Source organism: Gallinula chloropus (assembly GCF_964237585.1).
Source record: "Gallinula chloropus genome assembly, chromosome: 1".
Taxonomy (NCBI): domain Eukaryota; kingdom Metazoa; phylum Chordata; class Aves; order Gruiformes; family Rallidae; genus Gallinula; species Gallinula chloropus.
The window spans coordinates 199,615,735-199,629,003 of NC_140085.1; the positions used below are offsets into that span (position 1 = coordinate 199,615,735).

Consider the following 13,269-nt stretch of genomic DNA (forward strand, 5'->3'; position numbering starts at 1 on the left):
GCATTCTGGGCTGCAAGTGCACATTGCCAGCTCATGTTGAGCTTTACATCAATCAACAGCCCCAAGTCCTTCTCCTCAGGGCTGCTCTCAATCCATTCTCTGCCCAGCCTGTAGTTGTGCTTGGGATTGCCCCAACCCATGTGCAGGACCTTGCATTTGACCTTGAACTTCATGTGGTTTGTACAAACCCACCTCTCAAGCCTGTCAGGTCCCTCTGGATGTCATCCCTTACCTCCAGCGTTTTGATCACACCACACAGCTTGGTGTGGTGGAAGAACTTGCTGAGGGTGCACTTGATCCCACTGTCCATGACCACAGCCCTGTGGAGTAAAGCATCAGTGTTAGGATCAAAGTGAGAACAACAAGGCAGGGAATATTTTTGAATCTGTATTTCTTCTACAGAGGACAAGGGAAGGACTTCATTGTATGTCCTATACTCACACACACAAGAGAATCATCCATCCTCATCCTTCCCGCTGCTTTGTTATCCAAACCCTGCCTATAGTCCAAGTAACCCACCCAAGCTGATGGATTTTAATTGCCTGACAAGAAACAGCCCTGTGAGGTAGAGACGTGTGTTGTGGGTCGTACCGCCCTTTTCAGAGCAAACAAAGAATCCTGGTGTCCAGTTCTTTCATTTCAAGATTTTTGCAGGAGAAGTTCAATGAAGTCTAAAGAGTGGTTTCAAGTAGCAAAAAGAACAGCTGCTCCCTCCCAGAGATGCTTTCTTACACTTAAACATTCTTTTTTCTTTTTGTCCTCAGTTTAGGAGAGTACAAAACAGCTGTAAGAGGATAACCTTTCCCCAGAGGTGAGTTACAGGAACTGACACAGTACTGACAAGCAGGTGCAGTTGTTTAAGGCCTTCCTTTGGAGTCTATTTGTTCAGTCTCAAAAACGTGATTCGGTGTTAAGAGAGGTACCTGAGCCAGTTACAAACAAGCCACCTGAGGTACCAAAGGCTGTTTAACAGCCCTGCTTGGGCCTGCAGCAGACAACGAGCAGAGCAGGCAGAGGAGGGATGGCAAGGAGCAAGGGAAACTATGGACAGCGCACCAGGGATGCTGGCTGTCAGACAGATTTCTTTCAGCCTTTTTCCCTTTTACCTTGTATGTCCATAAAGTGTCTCTATGCAGGAGTCAAATTGATTGTTGGGGGGGTCATTTGTCCACATGTGTCCTAGTCTGGTACTGTGGGCGAAGCTTTGGGGGTGTGAATCCCTTTTCTGAAGGTGTAATTTGCCACCAAAAAAAGCAAACTGAATGGAGGCTAAGTGGCAACCTGGGTTGTAAACCAGGATGCTTATAGAGGCAAGCTGGCAGGAAAAAGCTTCAGAAGAAGCAAGGTGATGGTGGGAGAAGGGCAGAGGTGAGTGTGCATTGGCAAGCATTGTGGACACTCGTCTTTTCCAAACATTATGATGGTGTTAGTGATACTAGATCGACTATCCACATGTGCCTCTGCTGCTGATCTAAAAGGCAAATCAGGTTCTGAATTACCTGGGGATTTTAAAACGATGTTTAACAAGTGGCAAATGCCCCAGAAACTGGTCACAGAAAAGAATGGATAAACCAGCCTTTAAGCAAACTGAAAGCTGTATAAAGCTCAGATAGCCAGCTGGCCCGTGCTGCTGCATGACCACCCCAGCACATACAAGATCCATCATTCCAGTTACTGTGTAAGAAACATGCCATGTCTATCATAACTGTCAACAGAAGATGGTCCTATGTGACCATTTCTCCTTCTGTGGGAAATGTTCATACCATTTGCAAGTCTTTCATGTATGTAGAGTGTGGTCAATTTTGCAGCAGAAACCACCTGAAACAGTTTGGGGTTGCCAGATCCTCTACCCAGGATGTTAGTATCACTGAAACACAGAAATTGTGCCTATGGATTGATCTAGACAGAGCAGGAGATGCCATGGGGAATCTTCATGGCCATTTGCAGTTGCCACCTGGAGAGCTGTTGTAGCAGTTAGTGAAATGCTTGGTTGAGCCAGTTCTTTCAGCCAGGAATTGAGTCTGATGGGCCCATTGTCCACAGTCAGTCTCTTGTCTCATCAATGCAAAGACCAGCTGGGATGGTCCTGGGCCACCCAGGGAGTGAAGGACTTAAGTGTACCCAGTGCATATGCAGCTACAGTGGAAATTTTAACTGTAGGACAAAGCCAACTTTCATCCTTGTATCTCCCTTGCAATTTAAATTCTGCAGCTCTCACCATGATACTGGAACACCATTTTCTGTATTGACAGTAAGACCAAGGCTGGTTCCCTGTGGTAGGGAGCCAGTATCCCTCTTGGGTGCAACAGTCCCCACTTGCAGGGGCTGGGTACCAGTTCCATCCCTGGGGCTGCTGCAAGCCCTATCCTGCCTGGATGAGGTAGGGCAGCGGGAGCTGAAGGATGAGGTGCTGCACACTGCCATCTCTGACTGTGCACTGGAGGCTTTAAGGAGAAGCAGGACAGCCAGCAACACAGTCAAGAGAGGCAGTCTGGTGCCCTCAACGCTCCCAGGGTAGAAAAGCTGTCAACCCCCTCCCTGCCCCGCATGCAATCACTGGCCTTGTCCAGGCCCTGGCTCTAGCCTGGAGGATCTGGCATCACCTGAGATGCCAGAGAGGCACCCAAGGACAAGGGAGTGACCACCAACGTTGGTGATTTAGCCTGCTTCTTGTGCCAGCTCTCTGCCTCATATAACAGCACCAGCTGGTGTCACATTGGCTGTGGATTACACTGAGGAAAAGCACCAATATGACTATTCTGGTCAACTTTCCACTTGTTAGAAAGACAAGTCTTATCTAAGGTTAACTATGCCACATATGACAAAAAGGAACAAAAATACCCAATATTCCTAAAGTAATTAGCATTTGTGTAATTACCTCATCTGAACCTTCCATGATCAAATGGAAGTTTATTGCTTCTTATACTAACAACCATCCCCTTATTTTTTATACAAATACATAGATAGTATGTATTTTTATGTATATAGTACATAATATATGCTATATCATAGACAATATAGACTATACTGTATAGCATACATACTATATAGGACATAACATATATTATTTTAAAAAATAATCTTGCTATTTGCAACTATAATGGCAATAAACAGGTATGAGACATCTAAGAGCTGAAGGTCCAAATAGTTATTTGTGCTTTCAGGGACGTAAGAATCCTTTACAATATGTTTCGAGATTTAGGCCTCTGAACAGGGTAAACGTGTTTGAACCCAGAATTGTTACAGGGCATGTGGTAGCCAAACTCCACACAGCACAGAAAGAGAAGGATGTTTTGCTATAGTTTCTTGAGCTTTTTCATTTGGGCGTGGCTAGATGAGTCTGCTGCTTCAGGATGTTGTCTGGGAGCGGACAGCCACAAGTCAGTATCAATAATTTGACAGTGCCTAACAAGGGGACATTTCTCACTCAGAGACTTCTGGTAGGTTATTTAAGTCTTGAAGGATTTGGGCCAGGCAGACAACAAAGAGCATTCCTAAGTTAAGGTGACAGCATCCTTCCAAGTTCTAAAAACTGAAGTACTTCTGTACAGTGGCAAGATTCAATACTTTAAATCTTTTTTCTTCTTTTAAATTGTTAGCCTGTTTATTGTCCTAATTACCCTGGAAAATAGTGTGGGGATTATGTTCCCTTTTCTGTTAAAAATCTTCTGATATTAGTTCTGAAGCTGTTTTTTCACATTTGCTGTGAAAGGCATCGCCCATCTGATTAACTGTGGAATTTGCAATATGAAAGGAAATAAAGTAATAGTTATCTGAGCAAATTTGCCTGGACCAGGGAAACTTACTGAGCTAAGCAATTAATAGAAGATAAATGCAAAGATAATTGCAATATATCTAGATGAAAATGTGTTTCAAGTTAGTACTAAGAATAATGAGACTCGTCTAATATACAATGGCTGGGTCTTTTTAATTATCACAGTTCTCTTTCCCTCATTTATTGTCCCAACAAAACTGATGAAGAAACTTCATTTTAAGACTGGAACCAATACAATTAGAAATATCAATTTTAATCTTAACTGAAGTCACCCAGTTAGTCAGTATAATTAATGTCAATTTTAAAACTGGTTCCCATTAGAACATGTTGGGACCCCACTCTCACAGGATCAATAACCATTTTCTGGTTTTCGACAACCAGTGTCTGGAATAACCAAAGGTAGAGTAAATAGATACCAATGTCATTTGAGGAATGGAAGTTTGGAATGCCCATAAACCACGTATTTGGATGTTAGAATGGTCACACTAGGTGTATATACTCAACTGGTGCTTTCAAACCTTTGTATTTGCATGCTATCATACATGAGATCAGACTTTCAAAATAAGTCATCTTCCTTTTACAAAACACATGGTCATATATTTTTGGGGTACATTTCAAGTGTCTAGGCCTTTTGGAAACCTACTTTTCATGCCTTTCCTGGATCTTGAAGTTTTCAAAGGCTTGGTTCTGATTATGGAGTTAATTCTGGTCTGCCAAAAAACCCCAGATAACTCTCTGCAAGTCAGTACCCAAGTGTCATCTGTGGAGAGCTTATGCCCAGGACAGCTCCCAAAACACAGTATGGCTGGAGACCTCAGTCTCAGGTTTTGCCTTGTTCCTCCAGTGCTGTTGTAGAAAGACCAAACCAACAACCCCCAGGTGCCCTCATGCCATGTGTTAGGCCTGAGAAGCTGTACCTGCAGATTCATGCTATGAAAACAACACACCAGTAGACTCAGAATCAGCTCTTACAACATTACAGACACCCCAAAATGTGAATACAGAGAAGAGTAACCCTGTTGCAGGGCAGCAGGGGCACCAAACAGCATCCAAGGAAAATCTGTGCCCAAGTATAAGGAAGTGTGGATGCAGCAGGGCAACTTGCCTTCAGCCATGTGGCCTTGACCCAGCAGTGTAAATGTGACCTCAACATACAGTCTGGATGGTAACGAGACAGTATTTTGAGTCTACTCTCTAGTTGGTAGCAAAACTTGGAGAAAACCCGCAGGAGCGACATTTACAACACTTGAATCATGAACCATGATAAAACTGCTAAGTTAAGGTTGCACCCTCAGTTTTGGAGGTTTGTTTATCTATTTTTATTTTCAACATCACTTATCACTTAAATGCTGAAGCTTTCTAGAGGAAAAAGAATTGGTTTAGTTGTTTTGAGAGTGACAGCCTCACCGGACTGTAAACCTCCTTTATTTTTACTGATCTAATGTATCTTTCAGGAATAAAAGTTTCATTAGAAAGCTGGGTAGCAATCATCTCTCATCTTGCTTTCAGTGGAGTTTAAAGAGTCAGATTCTGTGCTAGTGCTGCATTAATTCTGCTGAAGCAACTGGATCTGTACTAATTTACACCAGCTGCTGCTTTGGTCCATTTGTAAAAGTACAGCAACTTAGACACATCCATGGCTGATGGTACAGGTCTTTTATGAGCTAGCCCAGCTGGTACTCTTTCTTCCTTGTAATTTCTTATTTTTAGATCAATACAGTAAGTACCATTAAGTATTCTTTAATTTTAGGCTTTTATGCCCTATTAAATTACTTTTAAATTGTCAGCCAGATGATATAACAGGTAACATGATGGACACATACAGCACCAATTAAGACTTAAAAGCTAATAATGGTGTAAAAATATAGATGATTGGAATTCCCTGAGAATAATTTTATCAGCATCTTTAGACATGTGTGGGTCTTTTATTCTAGTGGTAAATGATCTTACCCCATGGGTAAGATCTACACGTGAGGTCAGAAGAACATCCCACTTTTGAGAGACCTGCAGAGGGATCTGTGCTCTCTAGCTAAAAGTAGGGCTGAGATTCCTTTTCAGCCCTGTATCTTGCACATCAATTGGAGACACATTGTACCACACCTCCATGAAAAAATTGGAGCTTGGAGCAGATAGAAAGGAGACTGGGAGATGCCCAGAGAGACTTTTAGCAACATCTAAACTAGCAATAAGTGTTGATCTGCCTGAGGGTAGGGAGGCTCTTCAGAGGGATCTGAACAGACTGGACCAATGGGCTGAGACCAACGGGATGAAGTTTAACAAGGCCAAGTGTAGAGTGCTGCACATGGGACATAACAACCCCATGCAGCGCTACAGGCTTGGGGGAGACTGGCTGGAGAGCTGTCAGGCAGAGAAGGACCTGGGGGTGTTGGTTGACTGCAGGCTGAATATGAACCAGCAGTGTGCCCAGGCAGCCAAGGAGGCCAATGGCATCCTGGCTTGTATCAAAAACAGTGTGGCCAGTAGGTCTAGGGAGGTGATTGTGCCCCTGTACTTGGCATTGGTGAGGCCACACCTTGAGTACTGTGTGCAGTTCTGGGCTCCTCACCATAAAAAGGACATTAAGGTCCTTGAGCATGTGGAGAGAAGGGCAACCAGGCTGGTGAAGGGGCTGGAGGGCAAATCATATGAGGAGCAGCTGAGGGAACTGGGGCTGTTTAGCTTGGAGAAGAGGAGTCTGAGGGGAGACCTTATCACCCCCTATAACTACCTGAAGGGAGGTTGTAGAGGCGGGCGATGGTCTCTTCAGCCAGGTGACAGGAGATAGAACAAGGGGAAATGGCATGAAGCTGTGACAGGGCAGGGTCAGATTGGATATTAGAAAAAAATTTTTTACTGAAAGAGTTGTCAGGGCCTGGAACAGGCTGCCCAGGGAGGGGGTTGAGTCACCTTCCCTGGATGTGTCCAAAAAAAGGGCTGATGAGGTACTTAGGGATATGGTTTAGCTTAGGATGGGAATGGTTGGACTTGATGATCTTCAAAGGTCTCTTCCAACCTTGTGATTCTGTGATTCTGTGATCTAGCAAGCTAAGAAAGTTTAGTTCCTAATAGAAAATCCAGGGACAAGTGTCTATGAAGGAAGCCAAGTTTAACTGTGCTGCTAAAACTTTGGAACAGTGCAAATTACTTCAGCTAAACAACTTCCGACTTACAGTGAGATGTGAGGTCTAGATATTTTTGGAAATGTGTTATTTATACTTGATGTTTGGTTACCAAACATACGTTTGTTGGATTCATCAGCAGTTATTTTGGGCGTTTCCCCCCCCCTCCATGCTCCATTCACCATTTTTTTTAAGTCATGGGAAGATATGGGAAGAGAAGATTTTTGGTTTGTTATCCAAAAGATTCAGTGGAATAAAGCTTCCTGGGAAGTTATCATAAATTTTATCTGCCTTTATTTTTTCCTGTAACTTTATCTTGTCTGCACTTGGAAGAGTTTCATTTCCCTCTTGCCAAGCTCTTCTTTGTTGAGTGGGTATTTTCAATTTAAAAAATGCAAAAAACCCACCTGAAAATTGTTAAGATTGTTCATTCTATTGTGTCTAATACCAGAAGAGGAGATGAACAGAAAGAAAAATACGAAAACATCCAGCACATTTTGGTTTTAAAAGTTGAAAGGACAAGAGTTTGTTTCATTTTAAAGACAAATAGATAATTGAAGGAGAGATAAAGCATCCTCATCTGAGAAATTAATTTCCATAAGAAATTAGGCTGATATAGGGATCCCTTGCAGTACTTTATTTTAGATTTATTTTACCATAATAATTTTTCTTACTCCTGTCACTCTGTACAGGAGTTTTCATTAGCAGAAGATACTCTATTTTGTTTAATTGGAGCTCTGTTATTTAATCGACCCAGAAATTATCCAAAGCATTGGCATAAAAGCCTTTTAACAGTTGAATAAAGGAAACTTAGACTCAAAAATTTCCTAGCTGTAACTTAGGTGATTCTCATGTCTTTGTCACTACAAAACAAATTTAAAAACTTTTCACCCCAATAAACTAGAATTGTGAGATAATTAACAAATCCTACATACCAGTAAGTGATACAGTAGTGTTTAGGCTACTTCAGCCATTCCTAAAAATAAAAGAAAATTAATTCTTTCCAGAAAAAAAATCTACAGCAAAAGACTTCTAAGTGTGCATGCATATGTGTGTGTGTATATGAAGAAGGCTCTAGTCTGACAAGAAAATTACATGCCTGGAAAAAAAAAAGACTTAAAAATATAAGCCTTCCTTGCTGGGTGGGTCTGAATGTCTGATTGTCATGTGTAATGTTTTGAAAGGTGTGAAATATGCGATTTTTGTAAGAGACAGGAGCCTAGATCCTGCCCATCTCTGAGAAAACAGCCAAGCAAAGCCCTGGGATAAGAACTATCAATTGACATTATCCAGAATAACCCTCAATTTACCACCTTCTATTGCAGCACTTGGTCCCTGAGCTGCTGGAGAGTCTGAATTTTGCTATGCATTAGGCAGTGATGTTTCTAGTGCTCTCTTTACCACCCATTTATAGGTCACACTGAGCAACAGACAAGGTAGAAAGTCTGTTTTAAGAATCATAGGCTCACAGGAAGGATTAGGTTGGAAGGCACCTCAAAGGCCATCTAATCCCAACCCCTTGCCATGGGCAGGGACACCCTCCACTAGCCCAGGTTGCCCAAAGCCCCATCCAGCCTGGCCTTGGGCACTGCCAGGGATCCCCAGCTTCTCTGGGCACCCTGTGGCAGGGTCTCACCGCCCTCACAGGGAAGAATTTCTTCCTCATATCTAATGAAAATCTTCCCTCCTTCAGTTTAAGGCCATTACATCTTGTCCTATCACTCCCTTGCCAACAGCCCCTCCCCAGCTTTCCTGTAGCCCTTTCATGTACTGGAAGGCTGCTCCAAGGTCTCCCCCTGGATCCTTTTCTTCCTCAGGCTGCAAAAACCCAATTCTATGAGCCTGTACTTCATAGGAGAGATGTTTTAGCCCTTTTACCATCCTTGTGGCCTTCTCTGGACTCGATCCAACAGCTTCTTGTCATTTTTGTACTGTGGATCCCACCCTGCGAAGCGGGGGGAGGGCAGATGTTATCTCACTGCATGTAAAGGACCAAACTGTGCCACGAGCTGTTTGTCCCAAAGACTGCCAGCAAACACATGCAGTCATCATGGCTATTGCAGACACAAGCACGTGTTGCCAAGGTAAGGACGGTGCAGCTACGGGCCCTGGAGACTGCAGTCCCGAAGGCGCATGTGCTAAGGTGTGGGAGCTGCAGGTATGGGCCATTGTCATAGACACAGCAGCTCGAAGAGTATAACAGGGATTGTCAGGACATAGTTGGGGGCGTTCTGCTACCACTGGCCCTGATGCCCCAGCCTCTGCTGTGGCTGACACAGCTGCCATGGGCTCTGACACTACTGCTGCTGCTGCCTTGGCCTCTGCTCCTGCCCCTGCTGCTGCTGCCCCTGCTGTCACCACCACTGCCTGCTGCCAGAACCTTGACATCCTGCTCCCCAGGATGTTGCAGATCCATGGTGGTGACTTTCCTTGCTGCTCTAGCCCTCCCACTTGCTTCATTTCTGCCTTTCCTTCCACTCTGTCCTGTCACTGACTTTCTATTTACTTATTATTTTACTCCCCCTTCTCCTTTCCCCTTCTGTTTCCTATGCTCAATTACACACATTGTTCAGAAACTTACATCATTTGGCCTCAGTTGTGCCTTAATCTCCTCCTCGGGATCATAATGAAACCTGTCCCAATATCAGATCAAGACACCAGAGCAGAGGGGCAGAATCCCCACCCTTTACCTGCTGGTCACACTGTTTTAGATGCAGCCCAGGATATGGCTGGCTTGCTGGGCTGCAAGCCCACATTTCTGGCTCACGTTGAGCTTTTCATCCGCCAACAGCCCCAAGTCCCCAGAAACCCAGAATGGCAGGGGTTGGGCAGGACCTCTTGGAGATCATCTAGTCTAACCCCCTGCTAAAGCAAGATCATCTCAAGCAGTTCACACAAAGCCTTCTCCTCAGAGCTGCTCTCAATCCATTCTCCACCCAGCCTGTAGTTGTGCTTAGCGTTGCTCTACCCATGTGCAGGACCTTGCACTCAGCCTATTCACATTTTATTCTGGAGCTGTTCTAGCAGCCAAGTCTGAGCCATAGTTTAAGGTTGCATTTTTTCATACACTCTTTAGTATTTCTAAACACCCCCCAAGTACAGTTCCTTCAAACCCTTTATAATTTATCCAACAATAGAGGTTGACTGAGAATTTCTATGGTCTTTTATACAGATGTCAGGTAGTGTGCAGGGCAGTAAGTGTCTGGATTTATTGTGGCTTGTGTGGGTCGTGGCAGTGAGTGGTAAAAGCAGCTCTGCTTACTCACCATCAAATACCATCAAAGATCTGGAGAGTACAAGGAGATGAGAGAAGATACTGAGAAATTGTGCTAAAAGCTAAATTCCTCACTCCCATTCAGCTCTACACTTCTCCATGGGCAAAGCTGTGTCATTCCCTGGGGAATACCTGGAACAGTGCCTGCCAAACCGTAGCCAGACTGGAAAGTGAAATGACGGTGCGCCAGTCCCCATCTCAGTTTTCAAAATAAGCTGCTCCTTAGTATCTGAAACTCATTTCCCAGGTAAAATGTCCCAACTGTGTCTCCTGACATTATTTGCTTCAGAAAACAAGGTGGAAAAATCCATCTCCAAAAGATGACTTATCTTTAGAAAGGGGTCTCTGTGCACAGAATCCATCCTAATTCCAATGGGGGAACCCACATCCATCTTGTGGATTCATGAAGAACACCCAATGAGAGTCCTTGCCCTTGCAAACTCAGCTTGGCAGGTTTTGCTCTCCCAGCCTCCCTCAGCTTTAGTGTTAGGTGAGGCAGGTAGCAAGGAAAGAAAGGTGGTGATGTCACTGCAGAAACCACAGTGAGCTCTGATCCAAAACCTTGTGTACAGCTCAGTTGCTGTACAACCAACACTGTGTTTTGCAGTCTGGTACTAACTCTGAATGCTGCTTCATGAGAAGTGGCACAGAAATTGTTACAAAGAAATCTCAAACTTTAAAAAGTAATTCTAGATCAATAGTGCCTGCAAAGGAGGGGTGTGAATGCTACCCCATGTGTAATAAATGTCCAAATAAATGTTTTTCAGACAATATAGATATTTTGCTAGGTGAGCAGCTTGTCCATGACCACTCATTATAAACATATTCTTTGTGTCTGTGCTTGATTTACAACTGTAATGTATTTATAATAATTAATAATTACCCTTTAACAAACTCTCCCCAAACAGCATCTAAAGACCTAGGAAAGTTATAGACTCTGACATTCCTGGCTGTGATAGGTGTGCCAGAAGCTTGTAATATATTCCCTACATTCTCCAAAAGACTAAAATAAATCGTGATTCATGGAATTATAGAAATGTGTCGTGAGCTGCAAAAACCCAGTGCATGTCAGGGTAGATGATGGAAAGATTTCCTCACACAGACACCACTATTCATAACCCTGTCTCAAAGCAGTGAATAAGCAATTCAGAGTTAATGTTGAGTAGTGCAACTGGTACTTTGTAGAGTGCAGAAGTTAGTAAACCACAAATATATGCTTCAGTAAATTTAACAATAATGATAATAATGACAATGAAGCATCTTTGGAAGCAGTAATTTTTAAAAGCCTGAGGGAAAGAAAGTCAACACTGTTCTCTGTGCCCCAGTCCAGTGCCTCTGGCAGCTCCCTTGACCACTATCCCACCTCACACCCCATAAGCTCCTAAAGTCTTCATGAAGAGACCTGTGGAAAAATTAAAGCAGCAAGAAATCCAAACAAAAGGAGAAGATGGAGTAAGAAAGATGTCTGCTTTACAGGATTTTACTTCATTTCCATTAGTGTTTCTCATCAAAACCAGATGAAGAACTGAAAGTAACTCACGGGCTTGAAAGTCACTGCAATTCCTGCTAACTCCTCCTGTGTCCCCTGCAGTAATGAAACACCAGATTTTCAGTCCTTAGACCTGCAATAAATAGAGGTAAGACTGAACAAGGGATTATATGCCCATCTGTTTGCCTCTTTAGTTCTTATGAGAAATTCCTTTTTACTCTGACTTTGTTTTTCTAGGGTTTGTGTGCCTTTGAGAGGACACAAGATGGTAGACTGGCATATTGTATCTAGCTTGACAAAGAGTAAACAGTCTCAAAAACTGACCTGTCAGGAAAAGTGGTAGATGGGCTTTGTGGGAACTTCTGGTTTTCTCTATCAGACCTTTTCTGCTCTGCTTTCCAAGCACCAAGCTGAACACACCACTACAATTCCACCAGAATCTGGGAAACAGAAATGTCAAATGCAGCTGACTCTTTCAGTTTATAGAGTGCCTATCTTTACACTGAGCAATAAGTCAGCCTTTTAAAAAATTATTATTTATCCTTCAGGAAAATGAAAGACAATTAATTATCAATGGCAAACATTTCCAAGAAGGTGAGAATAATGCTTAAGTCTCATTTTTATAGTGGTGTCTGATTGACTTGAAATATATATATACTATTTCTGTTAACATAACCTTGGAACAAAAACAAGAACGACAAGAGCAGCCTCTGTTCCCAGACCTTACCATGTGCCAGAAGAGTTCAACCAGTGCCACAGTGAATGATGCAACTGCCAGGTGACATGTGGGTCCTGAGTTGGAGATAAAACTGAGAAAAGTTGACAGAATCACAGAATCACTAGGTTGGAAGAGACATTTGAGATCATCAAGTCCAACCGTTCCTGTTTATACCAAATAATGCTTTTCCCCAAAAGCTGATCAGGCTCTTAGGAAACACCTGCAAACAGAAACCAAATTAAAGCACTGACTTGCCAACAGAGCAGCTGGCTGTCTTGCAGAAAATATTCTTTCCATCACTATAAATCCTTTCTGTGCATTTCTGTTTATTCTCTGAAATTCTTCTCCTTTTGCTTCTTTTGTGGATGCTTTCCTGAAAAAGTTCAGCATCAACATTCAGAAGAACTTTTTCACAGTGAAGGTGACAGAGCCCTGGGACAGGCTGCCCAGGGAGGTGTGGAGTCTCCTTCTCTGGAGAGATTCAAGACCTGTCTGGTTGCTGACCTGTGCGACCTGTCCTAGGGAACCTGCTTTGGCAGGGGGGTTGGACTTGATCTCTGGAGGTCCCTTTCAACCCCTATAATTCTTTTAAAAAAAAAAAAAAAAAAAAAAAAAAAAAAACACCCTCAAAAACCTGTAAATCCTGCACCAAAATCTGGCTTAGTCTCAGAAATGAGGAACTTCTGCCTGCCTTCTCTGTACCCCAGCACACAGAAGCTCAGAACTTTTTATATTGAACACAGGCAAAATAAACCTGAAATCTGAAATATTCCCCTGATCCATGTAATCTTTTAGGAACGTGGACTTGAGTTAATCCGGTCTTGTACATCAGTTCTGTGGTGGAGAGTTCACCTCTTGCAAAAGACATTGTAGTTATGCCTCTTAGTTTGGGGA

The 13,269-nt window shown here is 43.1% G+C and overlaps 1 long non-coding RNA gene across 1 annotated transcript; it reads right to left on the minus strand.

The window, feature by feature from the left end:
* Positions 1-285: 285 nt before the first annotated feature.
* On the minus strand, positions 286-12,088 carry LOC311190830. The gene is made up of 3 exons (XR_014617251.1): positions 11,982-12,088; positions 11,709-11,790; positions 286-320 (listed from the first exon to the last, which is right to left on the minus strand). It is a non-coding gene; the product is annotated as an uncharacterized lncRNA (long non-coding RNA).
* Positions 12,089-13,269: the final 1,181 nt, after the last annotated feature.